General features: G+C 28.5%; 1 protein-coding gene across 2 annotated transcripts in view; it reads left to right on the plus strand.

The window, feature by feature from the left end:
* The first annotated feature begins 221 nt into the window (after positions 1-221).
* LOC127278012 (ecdysone receptor) overlaps positions 222-14,145 on the plus strand; it is a 231,507-nt gene continuing 217,583 nt past the window's right edge. For both annotated transcript variants that reach the window (XM_051299504.1, XM_051299505.1), the window contains exon 1: positions 222-593. The gene's annotated coding sequence lies outside the window, so the exon portion shown is untranslated. The remainder of the gene's footprint in view (positions 594-14,145) is intronic.

Genomic DNA, 14,145 nt, shown 5'->3' on the forward strand with positions numbered 1-14,145 from the left:
ATGTTGCCTGAACAAATAAACTGACACAATCAATAATAACTGACAATTAGTAACAGACATTAAAAATTGTTGATAAACTTGATTCTAATTTTTGTGAAAATACGATGAACCGGTGATATAGATAGGAATATGGGAACACAGGGCGGGGCAACAGTGGCGCCACTGTGGCGAAGCGGAGAATCACGAAGCCGGCGCGGAGTCGCTATGTGCCGCAGTCGCGCGCTTGCACTCTCAGCGGTAAGTGGTAGTTGTACGCATTTGATTTTATTTGTTCGTTACTTCGCATACCTGCTCGTGCATACTATCAATCAATCTGAATGGCTAATTAGGCTATTCCACACTTTGAAAGAAAACTTTTATGCCCCTTCTATGAGGCGGGATAACAATAAATTTGTTCACTTGAAATTGTCGTCTTCGCGACTCGTGTCATTAAGTCTTTTGTGAATATATTGTATTGATAATAATTAAAAGAGGAGCAGTGCCGTGCACGTGTAAAAGTGTACTTCATTAGTGCTACGTCATCATCGGATTTTTCACTTAATTACGGACAGTGACACTAATCATCTATAATATCACGGTGCGACGCATATTATGTAAGTACATAACCTCAAAATTCACTTTCTTATACATTGTCTCGTTGAGTTGACAAAAATGGCTGAACAATTATAGCAAGTTTGATGTTACAAGAGAGGTTTATTGTTTAAAATAAGCGTTTAAAGAATGATGACATTGTTTATTTGAATCAGCTTTTTTTCTGTTTGTTTACGTTTGTGACAGTGAAGTGGGTAGGTCATATTCGCAACAATGCGATTTCGTAAGGACAGGGCAGGGTTCGTAATCTGGATCAAATTCCCGGGAAGTACTTCACATGTCATGTACTTTATTTAGATATCTTTTGCAATGTATATGTATATATACTTGATTTTATGTTGTCTGACTAATAGTGAGAAAATAGTTTGATTAATTGGTGACTTTTTAGTGATTAATTGTTGATGCTGCAATTCATTTGCATGGTATGTTTTTCTATATTTTTTCAACGCTTTCACTTTTTTGCTTAATAATTTTATTTTTGTTATTTATTAACGTTTCGTGTAAAATATTTTTGTGTTGCGTGTGAAAATTCTTCAAATTATAAATTTGAGGTTAGAAAATGTCACTGACAATGGATTTTTTTTTTTTTTTTTTTAAAGAATTGTGAGGATAGTTACAAATTTTTTTAACATCATTTTCTTTTAATAATTATAGTACTACTTTTTAAATTGATATCAAATATTTATTACGAGCAATTAAATTTTTTTTCTTTCAAGTGTCATTGAATATTTTAAATCTTCTTGTTAAATAGATTTATAGAACATGTGATTTTTCTACGTTTTGAGTGCTTGGTAGACTTTTAAAGATTTAGATATTTAATAAGATATGATATGCCATTGTGCTTTTATTTTTTATTTAAATTGTAACCTAGACATCTTGGCATTTTTTTCATAAAAAAAAAAAAAAATATGTATTCTTTGAAATCGGGTGATCTTACTGAGAAAACGATTCTCAATGTTTTCGGAGTGATTCTTGTGAGACATAGAGTTCAAGTTCAATGACGTCGACACCCAATCGGGACCCGAGAGTTCTTGCCTCTAAAAGCAAGATGGCCTTGAATAACTCCCACTACTGAAAATATTTCATTTTACCAGAATGATAATCGTCTTCAATCAATTAAGCATTTTATATCAATTAGAAACTTTTTTAATTCTTTTTACCATACATTTCTCTTGTCACAATTTCATTTAATCATTTAAAATTTATTCTTCTTATTTTTGAGTTTAATATAAATATTTTCAATATTACTAAATATTATTTTATTTTTTAAATTTGTTTTTGATGTAAGTAGTATCGAAAAAATCTCTCTCATATATAGAAAGAAATCGATTGCGATCGCGTGTGTCCTCGACGAAGCTGAAGTACGCAACGTTTATAATAAACGATTTTTATAGAAAGAATTTTTTAAAATGAACATTTTTATAATTTTTTGACTAAAAAATTTTTCTTGCAGTTTCTATTAATCAACAAAATTATAAAAAAATAATTTTAGGCAAAAATTATAGAATTTTTCATTTAAAAAAAATATTTCTTAAAAAATCGTTTATCATAAACGTTGCGCACTACAGCTTCGTGTGTCCTCGTTGCGTCTCGTTGAGCTCGCGGCAATTTCAAGGCGTTTCTTGTTGGGGAAAGGAGCAAAAATGATCTTATTATTCGACGCAAACGCCATTTCTTAAACATTTACAACAAGAGACAGGAAAATTATTTTGATTATAAATAACAAAGTTTTTCGAGAGAAAATAATTAAATTACACGGTTTATAGAAATTAATCTCATTTCTCTATATTTTTTATTCATGTATATTTTGTAACGTCAAAGGAAATATTTGAACTTGATAAACGTCATTCAATTTATACAGACAGAAATGCAATAATTCAACATAATTTTATATGAGAGAAAAGATAGATCACTTGACACTTCTTAGAAAATGAATAAACTACCATGTAGCGATATTTTTTTTATATTTAAAAATTTTTCTTTTATGATTACGTTCTTTATTTATATAGACTTAACAATTTTTTTTTTTTTTTAATTTCATTAACTATTTTTTTCAAATTTATAATTTTTTATTTACAAGCATTTGGGAATTTTTACTATGAAGGTCGTTCACAATTATTTTTCACTAAGAATCGTGCGATAAAGACTGCTGCACTTTTACCTGCGTCCTCGGACAACTTAAAAAACTTGTTTGCGATAAAACTCTGAATCGGGGACAGTAGTAGTTGCAAGTGTATATAATGACTCTCGTGTGTCTTCTTTCAGTTGAGGAAAATCCAGTCAGTCAATGAAACTATTTTTCGAAGCAATTTTCCTTTTTGATAAATATATTATTCAGGAATGATTTAAAAAATTTACATTTTTTTTTTTAAACAGGTTTTTAATATTACAAGTTTAATTATATTAATATTTTAAAAAAAATTACATTTTCTAAATAAGATAATTTGCTTTTTATAGCCTTTTCTTTTTTTTTGTTTCATTAAAAAATTTTTATAAATTTTAAAATAAATAATTTTTTTAAATTTGAAACAAATTAAATAGTAATTTGAAAATTAAAATTAACATTTTTCCATTTCGATTAAATTTTTTGTTTTTTAATTTAAAAAAAAAAAAAAAATTCAACTTATTTTATCAGTTAAAATGTTAGTACGAAGTCAATTCTATTCTTGACTGGATAAAAACGCTAACTTGTCCGACCTTGAACTTTGCGATATGCGCTGTGAGCGACAAACGATTTTAGATTTGTGGATTATATTTCGAATTTATTTGCAGAGTTAACGATTTTTTCATTATTATTATCATTATTGTGATTGTTTTGTAATTGACCGATAACAATGGTGCATTTCGTTTAATTTATTTTTTATATGGACAATAGTAAATTTTATGAAAATGAAAAATTATATTATTTTTTTTTATATTTAATCAATAAAGTGATTAATGAATTTTTTTATACTAAACTTAAATGTAGGTATATTTATACATTTAATTTTTCTTAATATTAATCTTTTTTTAGAGAGAAGTTTATTTTAATTTTTAATGTTTTTAGTAAAATTAAATGAACATTAAGAAAGAATTTTTTTTTTCTTTTTGTGAAGAGATTTTAAAATTGAAATAAATTTTTAAAAACAGTCGTCGACCTTCTTGCGCTAATAGACGATGCATATATATTCTATTTATATTGCTGACAAATTTCGAAAAGTCACTGTACTTAGGATGCAGTACATATAGTCGTTAAAGAGAGGATACTCGAATTTCTTGGCAAAGAAGCATCTTTTAGTTTTCAAAGCGTCGTCCCAACTCTCTGCGCGCAGTCTTTTTGGCTTTGACATTTTCTATCTGCATTCGTGATCTCTTTCTAGTGCAAAAGCACAGCAGCACGTGCTTTTTGCGAATTACTTTGGCTCGCAGACAAATTCAAAATTTATTTATAAGCGAAATTTTGCGGAAATTTAACTTTCACAGTGTGCAATGATAATAGCTGTCCAGTTTTCTCAGCTATATTCTCAACTGTATCATTACCTAAACCATCCGTAACGACGACAGGCAAATATCTGGGTCACTTTGCTCTCTCACTCTGTCTTTGTATTTCAGAAATCCTTTATTATTGCCACATTCTCGCACATATTAGTCAAAAAAAACATTTTAACTATGATTATTTATTTAATATTCAATTTAAAATAAAAAGTATATTTTTAATTTAATAAATTGCCAGGGACTTTGGATAATAATTTTGTAAGATTTAAATTAATTTAATTCTTTTTATTTAAAGAATCTGGTCTTATTGCAGTTATAGTCTTGACCTTGTTTTCGAATTTCTTTTTTGTTTTATGTGTACAAAACGCGAGTACATCAGCGACCATTTAATAATATCAGCTGTCATTTATAGTTATAAATCACCAATGAAAAGAATAAATCTTTGGAATTTTCTTAAATGGCACAATAATGATAAGACAAAGTGCTCATGTATGTCTCTGATAAGGAGATGCATTATCGATATGCAATTCTAAAGTCCCATTTGCTGTATAAATGTTTCAAAATATAAAAGCCAAAGTTTGATATACGAAAAAAAAAAACGAAAAGATATATTTTTAAAGTAAATATATATTAAGCTCTAAATTTTCTTACATAATTTTTAAATTATTAATGTTTATTTCTTCTTTATTGTATGAACATTTTTTTTACTATTCTCTAAATCTGAATTAGTAGTTTTCAACCAATGAAAGAGTGCGAATTTGTTTACCATAATTGAATTAGTAACAATTTTTTTCCTCTTTTTTTTTAGTTGAAAACTACTAATTTATGGAGTAAATCGTATATTTTTTACTATTTTAAATTAGTAAGCCGATTTACTCCATTAATTAGTAGTTTTCTACTAAAAAAGAGTCAAAACTGTTACTAATTCAATTGCACGGTGAGAAATTTCTAGGAATATTTACCGTGCTGCCACCTGAAAGTGAGTGCAAAATACATTGTCAGTTTTTACTGTGCTGCCTCTACAATCTGTATAATGAAAAATTGTAGGGACAGCACAGAAAAAACTGCCAGAATGTACTTTGCACTCACTTTCAGGTGGCAGCACGGTAAATATTTCTAGAAATTTCTCTCCGTGTAATAAACGAATCCGCACTCTTTCATTAGTAGAAAAACTGTAAAAACTGGCCGTCTTAAAAGTGCAAAAAACGTCTTGTTTTAACACGTTTTTTTTCGCGTCCAAAACACCAAATGTGTCTTAAAACAAGACGTTTTTTGCACTTTTAAGACTGCTAGTGTTTACAATGTACTAATTCATATTTAGAGAGTAAATAAAAAAATTTGTTTTTGACTTAATTTTATATGATTTATAAGTAAATAAAAAACAAGGGGGAAAAATTTTTCTTTTGTTTTCTCATCAGACGTTGTTTTTTATACTTTAGAGAATTAATTTGCGAAAATAATAGACTCGATATAATATATTATAAATACGCGAGAAATGGAGTGTAGAAAACATGTATAGTGTAAGAACAGTATGTAGATTGTATATATATAGAAATAGTCAAATGTTGTTTAGTGGCTGTGTACAAGGGGATAGCTTGCATTTTACCTTCAGTTGTGTTTGTGCTGTTGTATGAATAATAATCAATGTGTGAGACCGGAAGGAGGTAAAAGAGACTCGTTAGAAGACAAGAATGACCCGGTGACCCTTACTTTTATCTGTAACCATCGTTAGTTACAAATATTTTTTCCACTTATCCTCTTCCTCCTTGATGCGTTATCATCGCATCTTTTATTTATTTATTTTTTGAAGATCGTTGGAAACAGGAATGATGAGGTGACTAATAAACCATGAAATATTTATTTTAAGTGCGTATTTTATTTACAATAATTTTTGTTGTTGTTTAAATATTCATAAAAAATTATTGCAATATATTATATTTCACGTGAGATTAAAAAAATAATTACCCAAATAAAAAAGAGAACACAGTAAATCAAAATGAGGCGCGCGCATGATTATCCCATAAAAAACTATTTTAGTGAGAATTTTACATTTTCAACAATTTCATTAGACATTAATTATTTTTTAGACGAACTTTTACTTTTTTAATTTAAATTTGTCAGAATGTTTTTTTTTTAAAGAATTTTTAAGCACCGAATTTTTATTTCTCCGAAATTACAAATGGCCATTTGAAATTTCGGACAAATAAAAATACGGTAAAAATTCTGTTAATTAAAAATTCTTTAAATAAGAAATTCTGACAAATGTTAATTCGAAATATGAAAATTCGTCTAAAAAATAATTATATATAAAAAAATTGTTGAAAATAAAAATTTTCACTATTGAAACTAAAATTAATATAAAATATGCGTTATTTAATAGAAAAAAAAAAATGATTTCATATTCATAAAGAATCGCTATTTTATTTTGTAATGCAATAATTTCATTAACATGGAAAATTTTTTCATAAATTTGAATTGCATTTTATTTGGACAATTTATTTTTCTTTTCTTTTTATTTATTGCAAAATATAGAATGTTTTTTTTTTTATTTTTAAAGTCAAGTTGTGTGTATATTCTCGGGCGTTAAACTCTCAGTCGACAAGAAGCGAGCGATCTAAACGTGAATTCCCGGGGAATTTCGTCGGTCAGAGTACCCTCGAATTCGGGCCACGTGCCTATTTTTCGATCTGTGATGCAACTCGATGCACGCAAGCCTGGCGTGAAGGAGAGAGAAGAAGAACCGGATGTTTTCAGCCCAGTTAGTAATCAGACCAAACTACCAAACGCATTCATTTTTATCAAATCGTTTACGCGGCCGCGTCGTCGTTGCAATAAGAGAAGAAGGAGGTGTTGCCCCCCCCCCCTCCTCTTGACCCCAAAGGGGGTGGAGTGTCTGGTGAAAGCGAAAGAATCAGGAGATATGTATACATTTCGTATATGGGCGCAATATTGTCAACCTGCGCAAACTTTACGATAAGAATATTATAATATATAAAATAAAAACAAAATTTTAAAATAACACAAGAGAATGAAACTTTGGTGAAAAAAAATATATTAAACAATATAGTCGCAATAAATAATATTTTATTTCTTTATTATTTTGTATTGAGCTCGCGCGATATCGCATTCTCAACTTGGGTCAAGTTCAGTAGTAATCTCGAAAAGATAATTTCGTTGCTCTCAATTTTTATTGAATGTTTTGCAATTATTTTTTATGCAGGTATATATATGGCTGTAGGACTTTTTTTATATATATAATATTATATGAAACTATATATCTATATTAGATTTTTTTGGACCCTTATATTTTCGCAACAAACAAGTTTCGTTTGATATTCTTTTTTCTTCTTCTGAAAAAAATTTCCCCCTTTTTTCTATAAACGAGAAAAAAAATATTTGATATAATTTATTTTCGGTGTATTCTTCTTCTTTTTTTTTCTCTTTCAAGAACAAAATTTTATTTGTATTAATTTTGTTTCATTTGAGAAAGAGTACAATTTTCTTTGTCTGCTAATCTACCAATATTCTAGTATATATATTTTTAATATATATAATGCTAAACAATAATCAGATAAGATTAGATAAGAAGTTTTAATAAATTATAAACAGGAGGAATTTTTACAAAACACGAGCATGTGTGTTAAATAGGAAATTATTTGAATTGTTCAATTTTCAAATGGATAATTTTATATATGTTAATGGACAAATTTAACTGTTGATGAGTTTGATTAAATGATATATAGGGTTGATAGCGATCGCCATGTTCAGAGTAATTTTGTTACGAGGTGTATATAAAGAAAGTGAGGATGATAATAATCATTTCTTATACATATATATATATATATATATATACATGTATATATAAAGTCGCGACTGTTGAGTGCAAAAACGATAAAACGACGTAAGTGTGAAATTCTTCACACACGTTATCTGCGAGAATTGTTGCTCTGCAGTTTTGGAAACCTTGATGTATCAGCTGTAGGCGACGAGCGAGCTTATCGTTTCCTTTTTGAAGATATACCGATTCAATGTCATGGCGGATATTTCACGACTATCTTAAATGTGCCATATGCCACTGCTAATGCCGCAATTACGTAAATATAACATTATCCACTTGAACGTGTGCGTTAAAGCTTTAATGTTGCGCGCAAAGCGCAGCTTTTAAAATCATCCTCGAATTATATATATTTATTTTATTGATATACATATATTAATTTACACGGAGAGAAATAGGATTGTTGTGCAAACAATTTTTGGATTGTTGTCAGTAGATTTGTTGATATTATAATTCGAAATGTTTTAATACTACAATTCGGATTGTTGTCAATACAAATGTATGTTGTTTAAAAAAAAATACGAATTTTTTGTTATCAGTTTTGTTCAGTTTGCAATTCCTTCAGGGTGGCCAGTGGACCGGGAAAACCGGGAAATGACAGGGAATTTTTACCTTGACCGGGAATTTTGAAATTTTTTATTAAAAAGTATTTTATTTAATTCAAAAATTGTTGAAAGAAAAAAAAGCTTTGATCTTAGAAAATGCTCGCAAGTGTGCAGAAGACATTTATTTAGAACTTAAACAATTAAATAACCAAACCTGATTTTTAACTGAATACGTATCTGAACGTATCTTGAATTTAAAATATATATATATATATATATGTTTATCTTAAAACTCAAAGTATTAAGATGTTAAAATATTGAATGTGATATTAAAAATGTAGTTTTTAAAAGTTAACTTCTAGTTTAATTGAAAAGAGATACAAATATCTACGAAAAAGTTTATTTTATTAAAAAAATATATAGTATGTGTTTATTATAAACATTAAGTAAGAAACAAAATGTGATAAACGTGATAAAATGTTTTTTTTTTAATGTATATTACGTATTTATATGTTTTATGTTTAATAAAGAGTCAATATTCAATAAATTTATAGAATAATTTTTTTGGGAATTTTCCTTTATGACCGGGAAAAATAATTCATGACCGGGAAATGACCGGGAATTTTTTTTGGTGAAAAAAACGGCCACCCTGTCCTTACAATTGCAGAATCAAACTTTCTGTCGATTGCTGATGGAACAATCCGGATTTGTTCAGCTGACAGGTTTATTGTTCCATGTCACGTGGTCATCTTGAATTTTCGCAAACTGGCGTGCAGATCGTCGCGTCGTTTGCTTCTGGCACATGTGCCACTTTTGCTTTTATTATTAGTTTTTTTAAAAAAAGACAAAGTGCTGTTAAATATAATGAATCCGGTTAAAGTGAGAAATCTATTGCAAGTGTGGTGAATGGATGAAGAGACAATTTCATTTGCATTAAAATCTGTGGAACATGCAGCTTCTAAATCAAATTCTTTGACATGAAATCAAAAAATTATTTTGAGTTGAAATTTGTTGTTAAATAATATTTTATATACACTGAGAGAAGAAAAGCACGGAATCTGAAATGGAGAAGTTCAGCATCTGTACACCAAGTTGAGCGCAGCAGCAGCGTCACTGTGTGATAGATGCCGTACTAAAATGAGAAATGGATGTTGTGCTTGGCTTGAGTATAGATACTGTACACAGATATGAACTGTTCAGAAGTACAGTATCTGTCGGTCGCTATGAGACAGATTCCGTATACCATATAGTTCACACCGCTGCCGCGCTGCTAGAGCTTAGTATCTGAACTATGAATGACACCACGTGACATGGAACAATAAACCTGTCAGCTGAACAAATCCGGATTGTTCCATCAGCAATCGACAGAGAGTTTGCTTCTGCAACTGTACGGAATTGCAAACTGAACAAAACTGACAAAATAAAATTCCGTTATAGTTAAAAAGAAATTAAATTATTAGAGACTTATGTGTGTTAGGTTAAATAGAAATTCTGTCAAATGAAAAATCTTTAGATTGTTTTGTTTTTGATTGAGATTTTTTTTTGTCTTATAGAAGATACTTGTGACCTAAATTTTTTTCTTTTTGCTTTGAGATACTTCATTTCTCTTTTGCCCCCCCCCCCTCTCTGTCATTCTGTCAGACTTCTTGCCTTTTATGAGAAAACCTGCAAACCAAGTTTCTGGTTTTGCTTCAGCTGGTCAGATACACACACGTGTATTTTCCATTTGCCGGCATGCATTTGTCGCTCTAGCAAACACATAATACGAGTGAACTCGGGCACATGGATATATAGTAAATATATATATATATATATATACAAACAACTCGCTAAGTTAAACTATCGAGCACGTGTACATGTGAAGAAGCATGTGCCGCGAGACCCCACTGCCTTTGGCGGTTCGGCTATCTTAGCATATAATAAAATTATTCTCCCAGAAACGTATATTGATTTTCATATAATTATCGTCCACATTTTATAGGATTTATTATATTAATATATAACAGACAAATTATCTATTGCTATATGTTTCGAAGAATATCAAAAATTAGTTAAAGGAAAGACATTTTCATTTTAGTAATATCGTCGTTGTTGGTATAATTAGGGACATTCAATTATTATTGTGAAATAATATTTCGTTATTTCTATATTTCATGTGCGTCTAATTGAAAAAAAAAATATTCAATTCTAATAGTTCATTACTAATATTATTATTAATTCAAGTATAAATGTAAAAAATTCTAGAAGTTAAAGGCTACCCGTGTCGAAATTTTTCCCTCTTTTCACCCTCGATTTTCTCAGCCTCTTTTCAGCCTGAAATCATGCGCTTATTTCCAAATCTGCATTTTTAGAGGTTGAAAAGAGGTCTTGGAATTTTTTCTTAATTTGAATTTTTCGAAGTTTTATTCCTCCTAAAAGTTTTATAGTATTACGACAAAGACCAATAAATATATCTTCAATAGGGTCAATAAATAATGTCCATAAGAAAAAAATCCAATTTTTACATTTTTTTAATTTTATTTTTTCGTTTTTTTTTTTTTTTTTGTTTTTTTATCCTCTTTTACGCCCCTCCTTTCAGGCTCCAATATAGCAGATATTTCCACTTTTGCAAATTCGAGGTCGGAAAAGAGGGTATGCAAGTGTTGGAGAGAATAAAAGGAGGTTTTTAGAGAACTTATAGAGAGTCTAAATTTCGACTCGGGTATATTAATGGATTTTAGATTTATTTTTTTGGTGTTAAAAACTCAATTCTAAAATACATAATATGTAAAAAATATCAAATAAAATAATATGATTTCTTTAAGAATTACTTTAATATAAAATGTAAATATTATCAATTAGCATAGATAACAAATTTACACGCGAAGAAATATAAATTAACATTTTCTAATCTGTTTAATTGTCTCCAAGTCATTGTGAAAAAAAATATATATGTATGTGTATCAGTAAAAAAAATGATATAATGGTGTATTATATGCCAAAGTAACACATATAAGTAATTTATTTTTCTAAGTGTAAATATGATGTTATCTAGAAATTATGTTTATTGGGTAATATAATTATGTATGTTCTTATGGAGCGTGTGATCTCAATATAGACACAAATATATATATATATAACTATGAAATTGTTACTTTTTTATCAAATAAAATTCAATATTCCATTTAATTTTATACCAATGAATTAATAATAAAAAATCCTAATTCATTAATAGCAAAAAAGAGTCAGTCATAACTCGCACTTTCAAATAATCAATATCCTTCTCAGTAAAAAATTTAATTGAATTAGTTGAAAATTTTAATAATTCAGATTCAGAGAAAAGGGAAAGTATTTTATTTTACGTTTTTCCTTATAAATATAACGAAAATTTGTATAAATGTTTTTTTGCTTAATTATTTTTTATTTTTTTGAAAAACAATTTATATCTATAGTCTCTTTACTCTCTAAATCTGAATTAGTAGTTTTTCTACTAATGAAAGAGTGCGGATTCGTTTATCAATTGAATTAGTAACAGTTTTGACTCTTTTTTTAGTAGAAAACTACTAATTCATGGAGTAAATCGGCTTACTAATTTAAAATAGTAAAAAATACGATTTACTCCATGAATTAGTAGTTTTCTACTAAAAAAGAGTAAAAACTGTTACTAATTCAATTGATAAACGAATCCGCACTCTTTCATTAGTAGAAAAAGTACTAATTCAGATTTAGAGAGTTATGGAAATGAATAATTTTTTTTTAGCGCACATGGAATGCAATAATAATTTGTCCTCGCGGATACGTTATAATGTGATTGTGCGGTGCAGCAAAGAAATAACAGAGAGCGAAGGAGAGAACATGTTCACATATAAGTGACGTCATTGAAGCTGCGTATCATTTTTAGCCTGCTTGTGCTGCCTACATACCCACTGTTGATGCGGTGGAGCAAGTTTAATGTTTTTGGCCGAGTTCGTAGGTCGCCGCACTATCGCTGCATCGCGCTTTCCCTTGGAATTACTGACCGCGGCGAAGACATTGACTCCCGAAGTTGAAACGAGACAAACACAAATACTATGATGACTTGTCTACTTAGAAATACTTAATTTGACTTTTTCTTTCTCTTTGCCACAAAAGACCCTTTTCTCTTGACAAATAATCCGTGAGATTATTATTTAGTCACACAAATCTGTCATCTGTCACGCACTTTCTTTTTATCGTTGTAAAATGTTTAAAATAATAGGTAACATGAAGGGTAGAATGACAAAAGGGGTCAAGCGCCAATTTATCGAAAATGAGGTTTTTGCATAAAAAAATCAAGAAAATTCATTTACACATTTCTGTAGAAGGATTTCCTTTTTTATTGCGTATTTAAATCAGTTTTTAATAAAAAATAAATTAATAAAATAGCCTCAAATTTACTTTATTGCAACCTGATTGAAAAACAAAAAAAAGTGGTGTTCAATTTTGATCAAAAATATTATTTTTTTAGGTTTTATTTTAATATTTTATTTTAATTTTATTTTAATTTTATTTTAATTAATAAAATTAATAATAATAATAATAATATATTTTCAATTTTAAACAATTTTAAAATCATTTTGTTATTAATTTTTAAATATTTTTATGATTATACAATTGAACAATTGAATTGAAAGATGAAAGTACACGGAAAGAAATTTAGTAGCAATATTTGATAAATCTGATAGGAAATTTTAGTATTCTCTTTTTCAAACGCGGAACATTTGGGTTTGATAACGAAAATCGGTATATTTTTAACAATAGTCTTTTTAGTAAATATATTCCAGAAATTGAAATTATTATTTCGTAAATTGATAAATTTATACGAAAAACCAGAAGTAAGTTAAACCGACGCGCACTTCGTTATTTACTAAATTTATATGAAAATTTGGAAAGATTATTTCGAAATTTGTTAAAACTATACTAAAAATTCGAAGTGGTTCAGTCGTGACAGATGACGACAGAAACACCAACAGATTCTACGCCAAAGTTTTATCCCTTTCTCATCTCGAGGATAGACGAGGATATGAACTTTTAAATGCACACACACACACATACACCGCAATGTTTTACATCGATTGGCTTATTTTTATTCCTAACCTATACTAACGATAATACGTATAACATTCGCAGAATAACGCTTCATATACAAATTTACGCACATGTGAAAAACTGATGTGACCATTCTTATATACTAACCAGACATATTTTTCACCGCTTATGAGAAAGGTGAAATTATATCAAAACATGTTTAAAAATATAAATAAAAATCATTATTTATTGGGAAATAATTAAATATTTTATTATTTTTTGAAGAACAATTTTTTTTACTGATTTATTGTAAAATATTCAAAATTAATTATATAAAAGAAATTCAGGTCTGTATCAAGATAATGGTAAAAAGGGGCTTGTCTAAAGAGCTTCGTCAGTCTTCGTTACCACTCGGTGAGGATCGGGCAATGCCGAACGTTCAACTTCGGCAAATTTCGTCGAATCTCGTTAACTTTGATATGTCTTTTTCAATTTTCATATCAAATATATCAAAATCTGAAATAATTATATCATTTTATACAATTCTAATTACGAAATTTGAAATATTTGGTTAGAAAAATTGATAAAGAGCTTATTAAAATTTGACATTTTTGTGTTTCAATAAAAAGATTTCAGATTTCGTAAATATTATATCAAATTTTCTTTCCAACTATA

Source organism: Leptopilina boulardi, unplaced genomic scaffold (genome assembly GCF_019393585.1).
Source record: "Leptopilina boulardi isolate dan_hultmark-lab unplaced genomic scaffold, ZJU_Lbou_2.1 LbouV2_193, whole genome shotgun sequence".
NCBI lineage: Eukaryota > Metazoa > Arthropoda > Insecta > Hymenoptera > Figitidae > Leptopilina > Leptopilina boulardi.